Source organism: Natator depressus, chromosome 1 (assembly GCF_965152275.1).
Source record: "Natator depressus isolate rNatDep1 chromosome 1, rNatDep2.hap1, whole genome shotgun sequence".
Lineage (NCBI taxonomy): Eukaryota > Metazoa > Chordata > Testudines > Cheloniidae > Natator > Natator depressus.
In genome coordinates this window covers 74,708,349-74,731,251 of record NC_134234.1, presented here as the reverse complement: position 1 = coordinate 74,731,251, position 22,903 = coordinate 74,708,349, and positions in this window count along the sequence as shown.

Below are 22,903 nucleotides of genomic sequence, written 5' to 3'. Positions count from 1 at the left end.
GCTGCAGCTCACTTCATTGGATGCATACTGTGGAAAATACAGAAGATGTTTTTATACACACAGACCATGAAAAAATGGGTGTTTATCACTGCAAAAGGTTTTCTCTCCCCCCACCCCACTCTCCTGCTAGTAATAGCTTATCTAAAGTGATCACTCTCCTTACAATGTGGAGCCCTCTTACACCAGAGCCCTCACCTCGTCCCACACTCCAACCCCCTCCCCAATACCAGATCCCACACCCACAGCCAGAGCCCTCACCCCCTCCCACACCCCAACCCCCTGCCCCAGCCCAGTGAAAGTAAGTGAGGGTGGGGGAGAGCGAGCAACAGAGGGAGGCGGGATGGAGTGAGTGGGGGGCGGGACCTCAGGGAAAGGGCAGGGCAGAGGACAGGGCAAGGGTGTTCGGTTTTATGTGATTAGAAAATCGGCAACCCTAAACAAAGTGGGGTAGTTTTCCTAAAGAATAACAATAGATTTTCTGCCTAACAGTTTTAAGTTATGCAGAAGTATTCCTAATGCTGTCTGCAAATGTTTGTGGATGTATTAAATATTTATTCACTAAGGAATTGTATAGTAATATCTCTCTAAGCATCTCACTGGCAGAAATTAATACCTACCTTCAGTGATTTGTCTACCATAGCTCTGAGATTTTACTTTGTGTTTTCTCTTTTTGTCTGAAAAGTCCAGAAATACTTGGCCTCTGCTTCACCAGAGTGTTACGCTGAGGTGCAGGAAAAATGGGAATTGTAATAGTTATAAATAATATTACTATGGTACAACATTAGTGACTTCTCAGAGGCATATTCCATTTTGTATTATTTGTTTACGCAAATGAACACACTAACTGGATGATTTTTGTCTTTTGACTGCCCGATTTTACTCTACAAGGCAAAGAAGTTCAGAAAATAATCCAATTCTGGGCCTGCTTCATGCTGAAACTGGATCTGGAGTGATTGCTGGAATGGCATTGTACTTCACTACTTGAGAGAATATACATCTTTATAGGCCTTGTAGCTCTGCATGTATATCCGTTGTGCTGGTGGTCAGCTGAATGGATCTTGTATACACTGAATGTAGAGTCATTTTGCCAAAATAATCATACAGAAAATAGTATTTATTGTTAAAATTAAAATATTCTGAGCTGAAGTGTTTTGTAATTAATCTGTAGCTTTTTTTTTTAATTGGACTGTTTAATAAGGACTGTTGTAGTGATGCTTTTTTAAAACAGCTCTCTACGTCTGTAGAGGTAACTAAAAAATCTAAAGTTAAATCCAGGGTATTTAAGGAATAATTGCCACCCCTCCTTTTTCAGATTAACAAAAGGTAACTATGAAGAGTAAACAAGAAAGGGAACAAAACAGTAGACCAAATAGTTCGAGACAACATTCTTAACATAAATAGCTGGAAATGAAATACGTGAATCTGTTGACACGGAATACACAGGAAAACTGGATTGCTTAGATTTCATTTCACTCAGAAACATTTTATTTGTTTCCCTGAATGACACAGTAAGAACACTGGGGAGTTCGTTTTCCAATGAGTTGAAAAATCAAAGATTCTGCTCCACTTCTACAAGTGTCCTGACTAGTGCTTTGCAGAGATTAATTTTCTATGCTGCGATAAACAAACCAGGCTTTCCTTTTATTTTCTGTAGGCATAATTTAGATCCATTGAAGCTGATTGGATTCTTAACTACCTCTCACAGAATTTGCACACATACTGCTTATATGCTTTTGCTAGGATTTATGAACCTGTGACTCAGATGTGCCTGCATTTTTATTAACAGAATTTTTCCCCTTATCCAAAGTTTTATGTTCATACCAAACAGAACTGAAAGACAGACTTTTTTCTAGTAGTGGCATAATGTGCACTTAGGGGTTTTCCTAGTGTTCGAATCTGGCAATTTTCAAGAGCATTTAAAGCAATACACTATATGACTCCATTACATATATCAATGCTACTCCCATAGAGAACTGAATGCTTTCTTTTCGTATATGTATACCTAACTATATATTTAGTGCCATTTTTTTCTGTCTATATTTGAAAAGCATTAACTAGAAATTCCTATTTTCTTTTCTGCTTTGTTTGCTAAAACATAACTGAGCATTGTACTTAGGCACTTTTCCAAGTCTCTGTTAATAGTAAGAGCTTAATAATATCTTTGAGTGAATTTGGTGGACACATTTGCTGTTTCTCAGTGTTGTGAGGAAAAAATCATGCCAATAATTACTCTGCGTGTAGCACATGTGTAACTAAGAGCAGAGTATGGCCCCTATTCCTGGTTATATTGCAATTTTACAGTATACGAACTAAGTGATTCCCCCACAGCTGGAAAACTAAGACAATGTGAGACTTTTTCAAAAGCTGCATACAATTATTCTAAAATTAATGTGTTAGCTGTTGTTTAAACGGTGATTCTCTCATATCCCTCTTGTAAAACAACATTGCACTCTCTATTTCCAGAGGAACTAGTCTCTTGTGCTTTAATGATAGCATCTGTTGGAATACTGCTTCAGTCCTGGTGGATTTCAGTATTTCTTTGCATTAAAATTGACTCACTAGATTTCTTAATTATTCCCAAAAAGAAAAGGAGTAATTGTGGCACCTTAGAGACTAACAAATTTATTTGAGCATAAGCTTTCGTGAGCTACAGCTACTTCATCGGATGCATTTGCCCGTGGTCTGCAGCTCTCTGGAGGTCCTCAGACTATGTCTAAGATATTCAAAGGGACACCTCCATTTGAAATTTTGTAGGGGCCAGCAACTGAAAAAAAGGTTGAGAACTACGGGCTTAGAGTACACTGAAACTTGTTCCAGCAATGTTTCTTTCCTACCTTTCCCCCGTCCTAGTACTGTGATGTAAGGCCAGATTTATAAAAGGTATTTACATGCCTAAAGATGCAGAGGGATGCCGAGTGGAACTTTCAAAATTTCCTTACCACCAAATTCGTATTTGGGAGTTCGGCACCCAGGTACTCTTGAAAATTCCACGGGGCACCTAAATACATTTTAAAATCTGTCCTTAGGTATCCAATATCTTCTCCTTTGTTTTCTTTCCTTGTCATTCTAGCCGTAGAATTTCTTCACAATTCTTTATCAAATCGCATTTCCATACCATTGTAAACACTTTGGACATATACAACTGTGCTACTCACCTTGCTTATTTAAATGAAGTGTATAAAAATGTTCCTCTCTATTGATGATCTTGGGATGTGAAGCATCAAACCAAATTTCTGTTGTGCTAACTAGATCAAAATCTTCAGCACTGGTTCTTCTTGCATTATTCTCATGTTTTGTTTGCTTTTGTATGCATATATTGTAGTCTAATACAAATCTTATGCTTCATTTTTAGGTCCCAGAACTCCCTGTCTGCTTTAGCCTGTTATAATTATCATTAGATAGCTTGACTTAAACAAAAGTTCCTCTTTTTTTCCCTTTCCCATCTAGTATAAAATCCATCTAAATAACTGTGCCTATTTTGAGCCAGTAGCTCAAGTACCACTTCTGCTCATTCAAATAGGCTGTCACCCAGAATGCCTGCAAGTGCTCTGCAGGTATCGAATGCAATCACATATGGAAATATTTGAAAGAAATTACAATCCAAGGGTACATTACAAGACCCGTACTCAAACTGAATAGTGTTTTGCATGCTGAGTTATCCCATTCAAGCCAATGTCATTCTTTGCAGAGTTGCAGTACTATTCAACCTGGGTAAGAGTATCTGAATCTGGCCTCAAAGATGAAAAACACAAGACCCAGGGTAACAATTCAGGCTAGGTAGGTTTAATAAAAATGAGGGGAAAGAGGAAGTATGATGTGTTATGAGGGGGAAAAGAATGATTGATATGGACAAGGATGTTTGTTCCAGGCATAGGGGGCATCATGATATAAGGTGGAAAGTGGAGACTGGGAGAAGGTGGTTAAGGGTAAAATAAAGGCAGAAGAACTAGTGACAAGCACAAGGCATGGGCAAATAGGAAAGAGAGGGGAGATTTGTAGAAGGGCAGAGCTATGTATGGGCTTATAGGTAAGGACAAAGAACTTGAATTCAGAGCTGGGAAGTGAATGGAACGATTTTTCAGCAATAAAAGGATTCTGAGGCATGAGAAAATAGGGAGGAATAGAATATCATTACTTTATTCTTTGACATCTCTATCCTCCTTTAAATAAAGCTGTTTTGTATAATAACAATATAATTTTCTGCAAATGGAATAGAAGTATTAACAATATAGGGCCACATTCTTTCCAAACAACTGGAATTAAGAAACAAAGCCAACTTTACACTATGCACATTACCATGACAATAAACAATACTTCGGTGCAATCTTCTGTTCTTCTTATCAAGTCATGCTGGGAACTGCGTATTTTGAAGACTTACAACTGTTAATGAATTGAAATGTGTTTATTATGGTTTTCTGAATGCAATACAAAGATTTCTGTGATGTGAATGCTAGTATTTTCATGTTGAATTAATTCTGATCATGTATAATATGGAAATATAAGAGGTGAGCGGGAGAAAGAGATTCCATTTTGTGTGTCTGATGTGTAGCATCATCCACTGTGGGCAGCACAATAATATTTAACAAAGATAAATTGGGCAGCAGCATGAGCTAATGGATAGTATATTAGACTGGGATTTATGAGGTCCTGGGTTCTATTCCCAGCTCTGACCCTGGAGGCAAGTCACTTCACTTATCTGTGCCTCAGTTTCACCATTTATAAAATTGGGATAATGGTGCTCACCTCCCTTGTAAAGTGCTTTGAGATCTACAGATGAAATATGCTACATAAGAGCTAGGGATTGTTGTTTTCTTCTTTTACTCCCCCCCTCCAAAAAAAAAAACAATTGTACCCAGATGGTGATAATTCAATCTTGTGTGAGGTGAAAAAGATCTTGTCAGTACTGAATGCCTGGTACTACTTGTAGCATGGAGGACATAAATACAAAGAGCCATGCCTTAAGCAGCCACTAGAGAACTCCCCTCACTTCCTGTCAGAGGACTTGCAGATCCCAGATTCTCTCTTTTCATGTTGGGGAGTACTGAAGATGAACCCAATTTCTCTGAAGAATTCCTTTTGGAGTTTCCAATAAGTAGCATCCGGGAATTTCTGCTAAGTTCCAAGCGGTTCAGATGTCTGTGAGGTTTCAATCCAAATTTTGTTTCCTGGTGTCAGTTCAGGTAGTTTTTTTGTTCTGTGATGAACACTGACATTTTGCTGCTGAATTTTTATTTCAGCATCCTATTTTCAAAATTCCTTCAGGTCAGACCTCTTAGATTGGAGCTGTATCACTGACACCATGTTTTTAGTCTTCATCCCATCAAAGGTTTTCCTGGAGATAGTCCACATGCAAGTGATTTAGACAGATACGCCAAGAATGTTTTACAGAGGTCCACTGATTTCTGCTGAAGGTTTTGTTTTGTTTTTAAATATGTATTGTTCTTTCCACCGTCCTGTTACTCTGGGGGTAATGTGGACTACTACTATGCTATTCAAAATCAAAATCCTGTGCAAATGCTAGGAATGTTTCAGATGTAAATTGAGGCCCATTATCTGATATAAGGACTTTAAGAACTCCATGTCTTGCAAATACTGACGTTAGTTTCTGGATGACCTTTGTTGATGAGGTCTGTCTAAATATAGCCAAGTCAATATATCTGGAGAAGTAATCGACTCCAATAATATATATGTGTCCTTTCCAGAAAAATTAAGCTGTTGCTATCTGCTGCCAAGATCTGTGAGATACCTTTGTGGAGAATAAAGTTTTTTTCCCCTCACTTTTTATATACCTTGCAGCCCTCTGCTAAGGTCTGAATGTGCTTGCTCAGACCTGGCCACCATATGGATTGTTGTGCTCATGCCCTGCACTTTGGATACCATCTCTTTCTGAAGTACTATAAACAGGCCATTAGCCTTGTGAACATCATTTCAATCCTGTCACTATGGTAATAGTTTTGCTGGAAGTTGACCCCTTCTATACCAACCTGTTAGCCACAGTTGAAGTTTTTTGGCAAGTCTCATTTTTAGTTGTTCATTTCTAAATTGCTGAAGTCAGCTGGCAGTTGCTGGAATTGCTGCCAAAAAAAAAAATCAATGTAGACTTTGACATCTTTCTCTAAAGCCTTTTTTCCTGTTGATAGCTACTTCACCTGGGCTCTAGATGGTGTCTGCTGTTATGAGTGCTTTCCCAGGTACGTGAATGACAAAGGTGTGTGAGATAATATCTTGTATGGACCTTCTGTTGGTGACAGAGACAAGTTTTCAATCTTTCACAGCTCTTCTTCAGATTACTTTGTCTCTCTAACATTATGGACCAACATGATTACCACACTGCATTCCCAGTTATTTGTTCAACATTTAAAGAAAATCACAACAGCTGTTGTCAAAATCTTTGAATCCTAGGTAGAAGGTCATTCAATGGTTTTGATGAACCCAATAATGCCACTCAGGGCTTGCGGTCTATTTCTATTTTAAAATCCAAGCTAAAAAGAGATATGCACCGAGCCATTCACAAGCTCCGGTGACTGCTAGAGCTTCCTTTTCCACTTGTGCGTACCACTGCTTTGTTTTTGTGAGTCTTCTTGACAGGAATGCAGAAGGTCTCTAGTCTCCTTCTGTGTGAGCACTGCTTCCAAACCAGATGAAGATGCATTTGCTGCTACTATTGTTGGATAGTATACAGAGTATTATGCCAAAACAGGTGAAGATGTCAAGAATTCTTTTATTTTATTAAATGTATTTTGTTATATGCTCCCCCAGATCTACATATTGTGACCATTATAGAGATCTCTAAGGGTTTTGTTAAATGAGATAAATTTGGTAAGAATTCAAAATAGCATTCAAAACCCAGTCGGAGAAAACTTCAACCTCCCTGGTCACTCAATTTCAGACCTAAAAGTTGCAATTCTCCAACAAAAAAACTTCAAAAATAGACTCCAATGAGAAACTGCAGAATTGGAATTAATTTGAAAACTGGACACCATTAAATTAGGCTTGAATAAAGACTGGGAGTAGATGGGTCATTACACAAAGTAAAAACTATTTCCCCATGCTAATTTTACCCCTACTGTTACTCACACCTTCTTGTCAACTGTGTGAAATGAGGCATCCTGATTATCACGACAAAAGTTTTTTTTTTCTCCTGCTGATAATAGCCCACCTTAATTGATTAGTCTCCTTACAGTTGGTATGGCAACACCCATTTTTTCATGTTCTCTGTGTATATATATTTTCCACTGCATGCATCTGATGAAGTGGGTTTTAGCCCACAAAAGCTTATGACTAAATACATTTGTTAGTCTCTAAGGTGCCACAAGTATTCCTTGTTTTTTTTTTTTTGCTGATACAGACTAACACGGCTACCACTCTCAAACCTAAAATGATTTGTCATGTCCAGGAATCCTCTTTCAGCAAAACTATCTTGGGGTTTGCGGTAAGGCAAGTAATGCCTTCGATTTGTCTGAATCCAGCTGAATTAACTGTATCCTAATTGTTGTCCTATACATTTTATTTGCCACTTTCTAAATTCATATTTCTTATTCAGCATGAGGCTAGATTTTTGAAACCGTCTCAAACTGGAGGTCGTTGCTCATCATGTTTATTTTTATCTCTGCCTTTACCAACACATCTGCACAGTAAGGATACCAGGAAAACCTGACACAATCTGAGAGATTTTCCTTTTGGAAATATTCTGGTACTGCAGATTTGCCAAATGGAAGCCAGTTGAAACTGTACTTTCCAAATGGGGTAATGAAAGTTGTTAATGGTAAAGATTTTTTTAGAAAGGGGGATTTGCCAGCACCTTGCTGTAGCATCTAACTTTGAGAATACTTTGGCTTCTGATAACTGAGCTAATATCTGGTCTATTGTGGGAAGCATTTCTTTCACCGCACACATTTTTATTAAGTTTTGTACGGTCCACATAAAACCAGCTTTTGCCATTTTGCCTTTAATGCTACACCCATTCCTGCATACCAGGCAGTGCATTCTTCTATCCAGAAAATAACCCCCATATTTTCCATTATCTTTGATTCTTCTTTGTCTGTCTTTCCCAGCAAGGGTGTAGGGATGTGGCGTGGGGCTGTGAGAGGAAAAAGGGGTTGTTGATGGCACCAGTTTTAGTTTGTGCTTTCCTAGCTCTGTGAAGTTGTGTGGGTACATCTCTTGTATAGCTTGCTTTTTGTCATTGTTACATTCCAGTTCCTCTACTAAATGTAGTCCTTCTGTTGCTGGCAACCCTACAAGAGAGTTGTTAGTCCTTGTATTTCATATATTATATGTTGAAGAACTTTCTGCCCTTTCTCCAGTTTCCCAAGGAACTGGCGACATACATTCAGTGAATTATTTCCCTCACAGAGAATCTTATTTGGTGCTTGCAGGTCACCATCCTGGTATTGTTGCCGGCACCCAGTGCCGAGAGGCTGAACAACAGCTTGAGTTGGTGTGTTATCCGGTGTGCTACACCCAATAATTACAACGGGGTGGAGAAGCAGAAAAGTTTATTTGCAGCTGCAGAAAGGTACAGGGAGAATAAAATCTCAAATCCTGCACACAGAGCAGGAAGTTACACAGGCTTTTATACATTTTTTTAGCATATTTATTTAATAGCAAGCTGCCCCAAGTATTTATATAGCTAGCCAATTCAGTTTTCAGCTAGTTTTTTGATTTTTTGTATTATTTGTTAAACTATATATAAAGCTGCTTTATTTAGCATTTTTTTTTTATATTTGCCTTGTTTGGCTTTGCTTAGTTTTAGGCAATCTGACTCTGCAACATATTGTTGCAGATCCTTAGCATAACTGCTGTGTGTGCCTCGGGGGGGGGGGGGGGGGCGCAAGGACACTTGGGCCTAGTACGCAGAGCTGCTGCGAGTGCCTCCAGGAGGGAGGGGGGGCCAAGGACACCTGGGCCTAGTGTGAGGGGGCTTCATTGACACTCGTGGTTTTCCATCCCCTCGAGTTACCTAGTGGCCATGCCCCAGTGTCCCCAACAGTATCACTTACAACTTTTTATGAAATTGTAATGACTGCTGACCCAGAATCAATTTTAAATGTAAGGTTTCAACCATTTAGATAATTGGTTTTCAACCTTCTTTTCATTTGCAGACCCCTAAAACATTTCAAATAGAGGTGCAGACCCCTTTGGAAATCTTAGACATAGTCTGCAGACCACCAGGGGTCCACGGATCACAGGTTGAAAACCACTAATTTAGATGCATGTTTGTGTACCAACGTGTTGTCATTTCTATTGACGATATAGTCCCTAGAAATATGTATTCATTGTCATCTGACAATAACACTGCCTCTTGGATCATTTCCACTACTCTTGGTGACTTGAATATTATTGCAAGATGTCCCATTTTGTGGAATCTCCTAATTTCTTCCTCTTTTGCTAGACATTGTTGCGTGCTGAGGCTTGGTGTTTTGCCACATCTTTCACAATCTTCCCCCCAGTTAAAGTTCTTTGATCTCCCACTTTGTAGTACTGCACTGTTCTTATGTTGTCACTTTTGCATATTCTTTCTTTTCCTCACCCTTCAGGGGTAGGATATCAGCAGCAGCATCACCGATGGCAAATATTAGGACATTTACCTGATTTTCTTGTGCTTTCTTTATTAAACCAGAAACTATCTGGAATCCCTTAAAACTCTGGAGCCAAGAAGGCCAATAACCTGATTTGTCAAAATCAAACTTCTCTAACAAAGTCATTTGCACTGTGGACTCTGTTGCTACACTAAGATATGGCTGTGCCTCGTTTCTGCTGCAGCTTTCACAGGTCTCTTCCCTGATTTTTCACTTTCCCCACTTGCTCACTCTTTTGGCAGTCTGAAAGTCTCTTTTTTCCTTCTTTAGAGAGAGGGATTCACTCACTTCTGACATCATGTAGTATGAGGACATATGTAAGCGGAGGAATAGTCCCGCTATTGTGGGGAACTTTCCTGGCTTCTGCACTACCCCGGTGAAGTGGGCTAATGAAAGGATCTGAGTCCTCGCTCCCACTTCCTTTACCCAGTGGCCTCCCTGCCCTTGAGGACTCCCCTTCCACTCTCCTGTCTGGCAGAGTCCTCGTAACCCCAACAAGGCTGGGCCCAGGATTCCTGGGGGGCTCGACCCCCAGCCCTGCTGTGGTCACCTAGGACAGGGGCTAAGGTGTCCCCACTCCGGGGTACGCTCTCTGCACTGGGCACTTCTCTGACCCACTGACCATTACATACAAGTTAAAGCAAATGCAAGTTATTTAATCAACAATTAATTTTTAAAAGAATAAGGAAAAACAGGAAAGGTTAAAGGAAACACATCAACCCACTCTGTGGCAGGGAACATCACAAACAGTGATGCACTATAAGGTGGGTAGAAAGCTGGCTAGATTGTCGGGCTCAACGGGTAGTGATCAATGGCTCCATGTCTAGTTGGCAGCCGGTGTCAAGTGGAGTGCCCCAGGGGTCGGTCCTGGGGCCGGTTTTGTTCAATATCTTCATAAATGATCTGGAGGATGGTGTGGATTGCACTCTCAGCAAATTTGCAGATGATACTAAACTGGGAGGAGTGGTAGATACGCTGGAGGGGAGGGATAGGATACAGAAGGACCTAGACAAATTGGAGGATTGGGCCAAAAGAAATCTGATGAGGTTCAATAAGGATAAGTGCAGGGTCCTGCACTTAGGATGGAAGAATCCAATGCACCGCTACAGACTAGGGACCGAATGGCTAGGCAGCAGTTCTGCGGAAAAGGACCTAGGGGTGACAGTGGACGAGAAGCTGGATATGAGTCAACAGTGTGCCCTTGTTGCCAAGAAGGCCAATGGCATTTTGGGATGTATAAGTAGGGGCATAGCGAGCAGATCGAGGGATGTGATCGTTCCCCTCTATTCGACACTGGTGAGGCCTCATCTGGAGTACTGTGTCCAGTTTTGGGCCCCACACTACAAGAAGGATGTGGATAAATTGGAGAGAGTCCAGCGAAGGGCAACAAAAATGATTAGGGGTCTAGAGCACATGACTTATGAAGAGAGGCTGAGGGAGCTGGGATTGTTTAGTCTGCAGAAGAGAAGAATGAGGGGGGATTTGATAGCTGCTTTCAACTACCTGAAAGGGGGTTCCAAAGAGGATGGCTCTAGACTGTTCTCAATGGTAGCAGATGACAGAACGAGGAGTAATGGTCTCAAGTTGCAATGGGGGAGGTTTAGATTGGATATTAGGAAAAACTTTTTCACTAAGAGGGTGGTGAAACACTGGAATGCGTTACCTAGGGAGGTGGTAGAATCTCCTTCCTTAGAGGTTTTTAAGGTCAGGCTTGACAAAGCCCTGGCTGGGATGATTTAACTGGGAATTGGTCCTGCTTCGAGCAGGGGGTTGGACTAGATGACCTTCTGGGGTCCCTTCCAACCTTGATATTCTATGATTCTATGATTCTATGATTCAGTGTCTCTGGAATGTCCGGGCAGTTCACCGTCTGTTCCTTGTACGTCTCAGGCCTTCTTCTCAGGCCCTGGCTGTGCTGCAGGGATGCTGTGGGTTGGACACTTGCTCTGGTGGTGGCCACACACTCTCAGGCTCTAAGTGGTAGGACCCTTCTTCCCAGTATCGCCCCCCGCCCTGTCAGGGTTATGATCCAAGCCTGGCCTGCAGAGCCTCTTGGCTGAGGCGTCTCCCTGTGCTGGGCCTGCTGCCCAGGGTCCCCCTCGCTGTCCCCAGCTGCTCACCGCACCCAGCTCCAGCCCCAGCTCCACCGCTCTGTCTCAGCACTGCTGCTGCTGCTGCTCTGCCTCCAGCTCCCTGGGCTGCTTCTTTGGCCCCTCTGACTCTGGTTGCTGCAGCTCTGCTTCCAGGACAGGTCTGCTCCGCAGGCTGTGCCTCTAGCTTTGGAGCTGCAGCTCTGCTCCCAGGACAGGGTCTGCTCTCTCTGGGCTGCTTTTCTGGTCCCTCTGGATCTGGCACAGCTCTGCTCCCCAGCTTAGCTTGAGCCCCTGCTTTCTCCTTAGCTCGGCCCCACTCTGTCTGACCCAGGCAATTCCAGCTCACACGGAGGACGGGACCTCCCTGGCCTCCTGACTCCCTGATTAGCCCGCTCGCCCTGTATTTCAGGCTGACCTGGAGCATTGGCCTCTCCCCGTTGTACCTGGGGGCTGTCAGTCTCAGGGTCCTGATTCCCCATTGACCCTTCCCCCTTTTAGTACTGGGAGCTAGCCAACCAAAACACCCCCACTGAATGTTAGTAAGGGGGCAACAGTCCCCTTACACATAAACACAGAGCCAGGCCATAAGCTGCAACTAGATAACTTCCTGACCAGCAAGTTCCAACACTTCAGCTCCCCTCTGCAACACACCCTAGTTATCCCTCATAACTGTGGAGGACCAAGAATTTTGCAACCACTCTGCAGTATTGGCCAGATTTTCACTACCACATTAAAGTTCTATGGAAATTGACAAGCTAACATTGCAAAGTATGCTTCACTTTCTCATGTGTATAATACTATGGACATAAATAGGGCTGGCCATATAAAGGAAAACAGCCTTTATATTTAAACTTTTACCTTATATATTTAAACTTTAACTGTCATTAAAGTTATTTTGGTGATGTAGGCCTTGTCTACACACATTTTTTGTACTGGTATAAGTGTTGTGTGTGGGTGTTTTTTGTTTTTGTTTTCACAAGTATAGTTAAGCAATAAAACCCTCCTGTGTTGCCACAGTCACACCAATATAGCTGTGTCCACACTGGGGACAGTTTACCTTTTTAACTCTATCAGCATAATTAGTGGCACAACTTTTTTTTTATAGAGAAGGACTAAGACTCCAGTCCTACAAACACTTAAGCATGTGCTTAGCTTTCTGCCCTGTGAGCAGTATCATGGGAGTTAAATAATTCAGTGAGAATAAAAACGAATAAGTGTCACATTTTTTTTAAAAGCACTTTAAGTCCATAACTAGATTTTTAGCATACTCTCAGTCAATTTTCACATCTCACATTTCAGAGGTTTCTTTGTTTGAGGCATCCTAAAAAGGGTAGACTCACACAAAAAGGAAATAGATTGTTATAAACAGAGGTATTTTAAAATGCGTACAACTAACAGACTTACCTGGAAATTTATTCTGTGAATTCAGTAAGAGCAATATGTTTTGGGAGAATCCATTAAATTATTCATGCATATATGCATTAGGTTTAAATACCTGTTCAACTCAAGCCTTGAGGCTCTAGTTTCATCTCAGCCTGGACTATGGAGATACAATTATAGCATCTTCATAGTATTACAGTTAAAATCTTATTACAGGAAAAAATCTCTACCATTGACACAACCACTTAAATAAAAATAAAAATGCATAATAAAAATACATGAATAAAATGTTTCTATTAGAGCGGAACATAGTTCAATGGATAACGCACTGGGCTGGGACTAAGGAGACATAGGTGTCTGAGACACTGGCCTACTGGGTGACCTTTATCTTATCTATTTGGACTGCAAGCTCTTTGGGTAAGGGTCTGTCTCCTATTACAGTTGTGTAGCACCTTGCACAATGGGGCCCCAATCTCTGTAGGTGAGAACAGTAATAAAATAATACATGTTGAGAAAAATCCTTTACTAAACCTACATGTGGAGCCTAAACTTTCTGACGGTGTCCCATTAAAAAAATAAAATTATTTCATCTGTTCATAATTGTAACGTGATTCTTTTTATTATTACATAAATAAAGGGGATTGCAGCTTCTGCATGCTGGCTGCTAATGCAAGGAGTGAAGGGGATATCTTAACTATGCTTTGAAAATGGAAATTAAAGTTTACTGTGATATTATGGACACAGAACCTTTAGGATAAAATTGTAAAGGAAAATCTTAACTATATGTTTTTTTCTGCTCTTCACTTCAAATCCGTGGAGGAACAAAAAATACTATGTCATTATTAATTTTATTTTAAATGTCCAGTCTATTTCAGAACAACCTTTGCTTTAACTTTTATTAGTTTGAGTATATATCACTATCTATTTTGCCTTATGTAGAATAGCTTTTATGATGAATGTACCCAAGATAAAAAGAAAAGGAGTACTTCTAAGGTGCCACAAGTACTCCTTTTCTTTTTGCGAATACAGACTAACACGGCTGCTACTCCGTACCCAAGATAGCTTCAGCAGACTAGCAGAAAGATCATTTCAGGCAATAATAGCAATAGTGCTTTGGAAACCCAAATAGACTAGCAACAATAATACAAATAATCAGGCTTCTTTTTTTATCCTGTCCTCTTTATTAAATAAACAGGTTTGTCTGATGGTTTGTTTTTTTTTTATTTTGAGGGGTTGGTGCCAATATTATGTGTATTGTGAGTATTGCTAGGGAGAAAGCCCATTCAAGTGATTCAGGCTAGTGATGGGTGATGTAAGGGACTGCGGAAGACTCTGTTACGGCCTAGCTAGGGAAGAATGCTTTCTTGCGCCGACGGTCATTGTAGGACATAGAGAACTGGCTGTAACCAGCCCTTGGCCGGTTTCAACCGCCTCACATGGCCCTTTGCCAGTTAGAGGAAAACCCCTTAGGAAAGCACCTAATCATATATTCATGATATGTTCATGTGTAGTGCTTTTTACTGCTTGTTGTCCGCCCCTTCATCGGACTCTGTCCCAGGCATTGCTCCGGTGCACTGGGTTCTCTGCCTCCGTGACAGCAATGCTTGGAGTCCCCGTTGCAGGTGTGTCACTTACCTTCAATAAAGCCAATAATTCGCCACTTTGCCGCGTTCGAGCCTCGCTTTCTCGGAGCACCCCTGCCAGGCCTTCCGGGCCTAGAACAGAACAGGTGAACATGAATGAGTTCAAATAAATGCCCCAAAGTGTGTGTTTGTTTTATATGAATTTTCTTTAGTTCATCCCTAGGAAACTAGCTAATTCTCTAATTGGAAAAGGCATGTCTCAGTAGCTCCCTCTTCCTTTCCCCTCCATGATTTGCCCACTTGACATGATCAGTCTTTCACTTCTCCTCATTCCCATTTTGGTCCTCATGCTGGGCATAGGGGAAAGCAAGTTTTTTTTAGAGAGTAGGCTGGCCCCGAGAAGAACCAGCCATGAAATGGAAGCAGTGGAACGAGAGGCCTGGTAGTCATCTGTGTGAAGCCAGACAGTGAGTATCATGTTTCCATCTGGTCAGGGTGCTTTTCTTGGAGGATATCCCAGCATGGTTCACTGAACAGACAGAATGATCCTGTCCCAGATATCGCTGTATATGATGTATTCAGTGCCTGCTACTTTCTGACTCTGAGCATATTGTCTCAGAACATGGAATTCTATCTCTTCTTATGTACCATCATGATTGCTAAGATTAGCTAATACACTTTTGTCTATAGTCACTACATTTTAATACTTGGAGCTAGAGACTGGACATTTTCAGTGGTGGGCACTGGAATTTCTTCGTTTCCTAGGTCAGACATTGCTTGTGCTCTTTGACCTTCAGAGTTGAGTTTAAAGCCTATTTATAGAAATGTGTGAAGGGTCGATTGTGTGGTATGTCTATTCACTTATAGATTAACATTGCTATTACAGTTACACACTGTTTAAATTTAATATATATATAACTATTATTATTATTATTATTTATTATTTTATTATATATATTGTGTGTGTGTGTGTGTGTTTGTGTGTGTGTGTGTAGTAACTTTGTTCATGAATCCAAGGACAAATGTGAAGGGCACGTTTTAGAAAATCAATCTGGTTATGGGTGTCTGTTACTGCTGCATTTGTTGGGAGATCTAGCCATGTGTTTACTACAGAGGAGAAGAGGAGATTTTGTGCTGATCAGCTGAGGGAAATATCCTGACAAGCGTGTTCATAGCTCGTTATTGTTTGGTCTCCGGTTTCTGAGTTCAAGTCAATTTTTACAAAGATCTTGGGTTAAATCTGCAGAAGGCAGAGAAAACTGTAGAGAAAATGTATGATAAAAGCTGCACCTTATCTTTCACACAATGATGGTAATTGCACATGAAATAAATTAAATGCACATGCAAAAGGATTACCGGACATCCAACTAGTATCTTCTGGATGAATTCACCTAATTTGCACTTGAATCTCTACCCATCATTTTTGAAGTTTGGGCCTACTGTTTCTCATTTAAAATATTAGGAAAGTGCCCATTTGTATTTTTGATCACTTATTTTATCTGCTTGTGACACTGGTCTGGCTATGTTGAGAATGCATCTAATGTTAGGAAATTACAGCTCTTTATGCAATATGTTTTAATTTTATACTGAGAAGGTATGAATAACACTTTTAGTCTGGTCCCTGGGTTGTATTCATATTTCATTTCCTATCTTCCTATATCCAGGCTTAATCAAAAGAAAATTTACTTTGAATACCAATGAGTCAAAATAGGAAATTTTAAATGTTGTTTTGATATTACTTTTAAGGCTTACATGGCCATGCACAAAATAGAAAACTAGCACATCATTCTGTTTTAGAGGAAAAAAATGTTTCTAATTCTCACATCTCTAAATCCTACCGATAGGAAAGGTCCCCACACACTGTAGTTATCCAAAGTTTAGATTACAGACAAATATTCATTTACTAGATATTTTTGCTCTCATGTGCGTATTGCCTAATTTTCAGCAATAGTCTTCTCTTCTGTTTTTGTATGATCTGTGTGGGAGAGAACCTTGGGGAAATGACATCACAGATCACCATGATTCATTCCAAGGCTGTAGTTTCCGTGGACATCCATTAAAAAAGCAGATTTGACAAAATCATCCAGAGCTGAAATTTGAAGTGAAAAGGTGATTTTTTTTTAAACCTAGAATAACAGAAATTGTTACACAGACTCTAAGGTAGAGTTTCTATGTAGTGTTTCTATGGCTAATACCTGTGATAAAATTTTGATTCAGGAAGAAACACAGGGATTACATGGACCTAAGGGAATTCAACATCCCCTCATTGTTTTAACATGTTATCAGTTTCTAGTGTTGATTTGTAATTGTAATCCATAAAACTGGTTGGAAAAACTCTGATGAAACATTTTTTTGTTGGAATTGGTCAACTGGAACATTTTGTAGAAAGGGTTCTATTTTGATGAAGGTCCAACGGAGCCCTCCCAGGTTTCTTCCCAGCTCTTAGCTTCTCAGCAGCCCGTCTGATGGACTGCCTCAAAGCCACACACTTCACAGCTTATTCTATTTGAATGGTTCCAGGCCTGAATAGATGGGCCAGACTTGTTCTTTTGTGTTGCTCTGGCCAGCTGACATTATTTAAAGTTGTTTCTATGTTGTTCTAATATAATCTAGGGCCAGTGCAATTGGCCCACAGGAGGATGGACCTATATTTGGCTGCTTGACAATCAGTTGATTCTCTTGTGCCAAATGAAGAACAACAGGGGAAAAAAGTGCATATAATATATATTATAGGTGGATCTGATAGCCTCCCCTATGATTTGGGTAGCCTGACGTTTCCCACAAGACCACTTTTTGAGTTTATAATTTTTCCAAAATAATAGCAACCCAGGCTGAAATTTTCTATGCCAGGTGTTTGCCTCAGTCTGAATTTTTTAAAAAAGTTTTAGCTAAAATAGTTCAGCCATTTCCGACCTCAGTATGTTAAAAATAAATGTACAAAATTTCATTGAGAAGCTGTAGGACCTCAATGTTTTAGAGCAAAGGCTTGAAAATTGGCAGGAAGGAGACTCATGCTAATATGAGGGATGTGCTTTTTGCTGTCCTGTGGAAATTTTGCCCAAACTTGTCCAAATTATAAGCCTTTGGAAAATCTGAGATCACTCAAATTCAGTAGAGACTTTAAAGTTAGGCAGTTTAATTTTCCAAAAATTCTGTCTGCAATGAGCATGCTCCGACGAACATGCTCCAACCTGGAGTTGTGGGGGCTGTGAAAGTCTTTCCCTGCATTTGTTTCTGCTGGCTGCTAGCAGGGTCTATACATTCTTCTGCAAATTGTGTCTAATCCTCCTCTAGTTGCTGATCCATAGAGAAAAACAGCCTACTACTGCTACCAGTTTCTCTTAGCTCAAGTGGTAGAGATCTGTTGCATGGATCTACAGGTCCAAATACCACAGATGACCCAAACTCCTGATCGATATGATGCCACATCATTAATTTTTTTCAGTTTTTTAAAAAACATTAGGTATTTACATTAAAAAAACATTAAGGTTGCAATGTCAAGAACCCAGAAGTTAAGAAAAAAATAAAGATGCTCACACAAATGTAAGTCATGCCCTTATCCATGTACATTATTATACAGTCTTTAATTGCATGATCACATGCTATATTTTTTATTTTTCCACAAGACCCCTTTTTCTGAGTGCACAGAATGGATGATGCTTAGTGAGCAAAAAGAAAAGGAGTACTTGTGGCACCTTAGAGACTAACCAATTTATTTGAGCATGAGCTTTCGTGAGCTATAGCTCACTTCATTGGATGCAGTGAGCTGTAGCTCACAAAAGCTCATGCTCAAATAAATTGGTTAGTCTCTAAGGTGCCACAAGTACTCCTTTTCTTTTTGCGAATACAGACTAACACGGCTGTTACTCTGAAACCTGTCATTATGCTTAGTGAGCAAATATTCAATTTTTTTTTATCCTCAGTATGTGGCTGAAGGCTTTATTTACTGCACACTAATTAAACACTGCTCTGAACACAGAATTATCAGTTTCCTTGTGAGCATTTCTATGGTGCGTAGTATCTGAGTGTTACACAAATATTAATTAATTAATCTTCACAACACCTCTGTGATGTGAAGGGCTGGTATTATTTTACAGATGGGGAATTGAGGCACAGAGAGATTAAAATAAAAATATCCACCAATTTTGAATGCCCAATTTGAGAAGCCTAGGACTGGATTATTCAGAGTACTTAGAATTATACTGCCCTTTGTATTTTCGAAGCACATCACCCATTGACTTCATGGCGTCCCATTGAAAACCCAGAAAATGAGGAAGACACAATTAGTGACCACCCAAGAAAAGCTTAGTTTAAGTGACTTGCCCAGCATCACACAAGAACTTTGTCTCAGAGCGTGGGTCAGAATCCAGTTCTCCAGGGTGGCATTCAACTACCTCCACCATGCAACCATCCTTTGTCTCCTGCATTCCCCGGCTCCATTCACTATACACCTCCAAACTTCTGCAACAACTGAAGCAGAAGTCCTGCAGACAACAGCCTTCTCCTTTCACAATCCTAATTCATCCTCAGAGAAGATTCAATCTATGTGATGAATGAGGCAGGGGTACTCCAGAAAAAATGTGATCATGGAATTAAATGTTGGATTCCAGGAATGTTGGGTTCTATTCCAGAGGGTAAAGGAGAGTGTTCCTCTTGTGGGCACAGACTCTTCTGGCTCCCTGCCAAGTTTGACACCTTCGGTCACATCCCTTTCCACCCTTAGCTCCTCATCCCAACCACCATCTCCTCTTCTTTCAGACTTCTCATTCCAATACCAATCTCTTTGCCCAGTCAGTCCCAGTTTCACTAACTCAGCTCCTTGTCCAGTCTGTCTCTTCAGCCATTCCCTTCCTCCCTGTCTCCCCTTCCATGCCCCACCACTGGCTCCCCATCTCTCTTTCTGGGCTCTTCAACCAATATTTCTCCCCCCCACCTCCCTCCTGCCCAAGTTTTTTACATTTTTATCTTTCATGACCAAATTGTAACTTAGTTGTGACCGTCTCTGTTTATGCAGATGGTCAGCTGGTCAAAGCTTATTTTACCATTTATTGAGTCTCTTTCTGTCTCCTCCCTAATTTCCCAGCACCTGGGTGTCTCTACTTTCCAACCTTGGTGGTTATAACTCTCGTTAGGGACATTCCTGGGGTGGGGTGCTTTATCAGCAGCGGAACATTCTTTTTTTTCAATTTTAGTGGTGAACTTCCTCAGTTTCACCCAATGCTATTTTAATATGGGGCTAGGGGAGGGGGGAGAGGGGAGTGATCAGGTCTCAGGTCTACAATATGTTCCAGAAAGGCATCTGCTCTTGATTTTCTGTCTTTCTGAGTTTTCAGATCCATCATTCCCCATAGTAGTTTGTTCCAATAGTTACAGTTCCATACCTCTTTATTAAAAATGTGTGCCTTATTTCTGTTTCAACTTGTTTGGCTTTAACTTCCACCTATTGATTCTTGTAATGTCTTTCTCCACTAGACTAAGTGCCCCTTTGGGACATGGTATTTTCTCCCCGTGAAAGGACTTATACATATTATCAAATTGCCTCTTGATGTTTTTTGACAATCTTAGACCAGTCAGGCTCTTGAAGTCTCACTGTAAAGCATTTTTTCTTGCCCTTGGATTATTTTTGTGGCTCTTCTCTGCACCCTCTCCAATTTCTTAAATGCTTCTTATAGAAACTTTAATTTAGTGAAGCATAGCACCTTATGAAAAACTGAATATTTATTTCTTACTCCAACACATTATCTGGTGGATTGTTATTTTCCCCTGCATCAGGGATGCTTGAAAGTCTTAATAAGAGAGGAGAGCGCACACTTGTGTGCATACCCAGAAAGAGGCTGCTTGTGGCAATTTGAGTGCTTATTCAAGCGTCAATTGTCTCTCAATTATAAAAATAAAATTAGTTCTATTTAAGTAATGGTAGCATTCCAGACCATCTTGTGATTATGTCAAGGTGGGCCTACATCGTTCTATGTAACAAATGAGGAAAAAGACTTGGTTACTGTAGTCTTAATGAGAGATCATGAGGGCATGGAAGAGCTTTTGGGAGTGGGAATAGAGAAGGATGGAAGAAAATATCTGTATTATCCTGGCAACTTCTATAAAATCCATCCTTTCTTACTGGTAATTATAGCTTAAAATTTTTTAGACGTGTGCCTGTTAAAGTGCACTACAATTCTGTATGTGGTCAACTTGTTGTCGAAGCATGTGCAAGTTGGGAATTTGCACGTTTATACCTAGTTAAGTAACCCTCATTTATATGTGTGCCTCAGGCACTGAGTTGGCAGTTAACATATTTATAATTTGAATCAATCAGCTCATAGATAACAACCAAGCCATTTTATTCAACCTATCATAAAACAGAACTAGAAGGTTCAGATAATCAGATTATCTAAATAGCTCAACATCTGTGGGTTTGTAAAGGGAAGCCCCTGTGTGCAAAGCAACGTTTAACAGTTTAATTTAAAAAAAATTAGATATCTTCAAAAAGTCAAGATGCTTCATAAAATATTTAGAAATTCTCCCATCTGTATTTTTCCCTGTTAGTGTCATTGCATTTTCAATTGTGAAGCTGTCCCCAGCTGTTTTTGTCTTGATTGAATTGCTCATCTGACAATTTGCTAAAAGGAGAGAATCTGTTATGTAGATCTATTTACATATGCACACAATAATGACTCCTTTATTATTTTAGAGTATTACCATATGTGTATCTTAACAAGACAATGCCACATGTTTCCTTGCTGTCTTCTTTAGATATGGAACAGAACCTGTAATGATTCAAATTCCCAAATCAGAACTTGTCTCTATTTTGGCTACAGGCAGATCCCAAAACAGTAAGTGTTTTTCTAGTTCACATGTGGGCAAAATGTAATTGCTCAGTATTCCAACATCCCTTAAATCCAAATCTTAGCCCTAAATGAGTCCTTGAATCCTCGTTTAAAATCTGAGCTGGATTTTAGCATCGCTTCCTCAGTCCATCTCTACTCATTTAGACTCATCCACATCCAAACTGCTCCTGTGAGAATCTGCTTATATGAAAAGACAATATATTATTATTTATCATTGGCTAAGCAATGTGTTAAAATTTTGGGTGTGTATAATGACATGAATAAAAGTATAAAGAGGAAATTTTGAAGGGCACTGTATCCTTTAATCAAGCTTTTTCAATCCTTAAAAAATATAGTTTGTTCCACAGACATGCAGAGAGCCATGTTGCTTCTTAAGCTAAATTTTACCCATTATCAAGTAATAAAACATGAAATAGTTTTCAGAATGTAATCAGTTAAGCAACTCAGATTTAAAATTTGGAGTTAAACCTATAGGAAATCAGAGGCCATTCTGTAATATGTAGAAATATTCTATTCCTTTGGCCTAATTTAGTTTGACATGCAGTTAAATCAGGTCAAACTATAAAAGTAAAATTCTTTAAAAAGCCTGTAACATGACATCTGGACAGTAGGTTAGTTGTAGCTGATGGGCCTTACTTGTCCACTATAATTTTGTGGCTTGTCTTTTAAATATGCAATATTGCTTAATCAAATTTAATTTTTCTCTTGTTTGTGCCCCAAAAATGTATAGAGGTGGGATTTTTGGCAGAATTTTAAAACTTGAAATAAATTTTAAATGTCTTGCTGTTTTTTTTTAATCTAGCACCTATAAAATGTAGTGTGCCAGTTAAAATGCATATGTTTTGCATGGGATTTTTAAAATCACTGAACACTGCTCTAATTGCTTTCACTTAAATCAATGGCAAAGTTTCCACTGACTTCAGTGGGAGCAGCGATGTTGCCAGCTCTCACAATTTTATCATGAGTCACACAGTATTTAGTGGGTTTTTTTTTTTTTTCCCTAAAGCCACAGCTCCTGGACGTATGCAACTCTGTTTTCAGATTTAAACACTGATGTTTTTCTAAATATAAGCTTCTAGTCCTCATGGCTCTAGAGAAAAGCTGAAAAAAATTGAAAGCTAATGGCTCAAAGACAGAAGGCAAGTAAAATGACCCGAAGTGTATAATAGTTCAAAAATCTTGTCATTTTTCGAGTTTGACTCGTGATTTTGAATGCTTGGTTTAGACAACATTGCAGACCAATGCTAAGTATTTTCAAAAATCTCTTACTGTTAAATGGTGAAAATTGTCTTCACTGATCTAAAACAAGCATGTTTTCAAAAGCTGCACTTCATTCGTTAACAATAATCTTGAAATAGATATAAAGGAATTTCCTCCCTTGAGCTCACAATAATTACATCAATACTTTTAAAATATTGCTT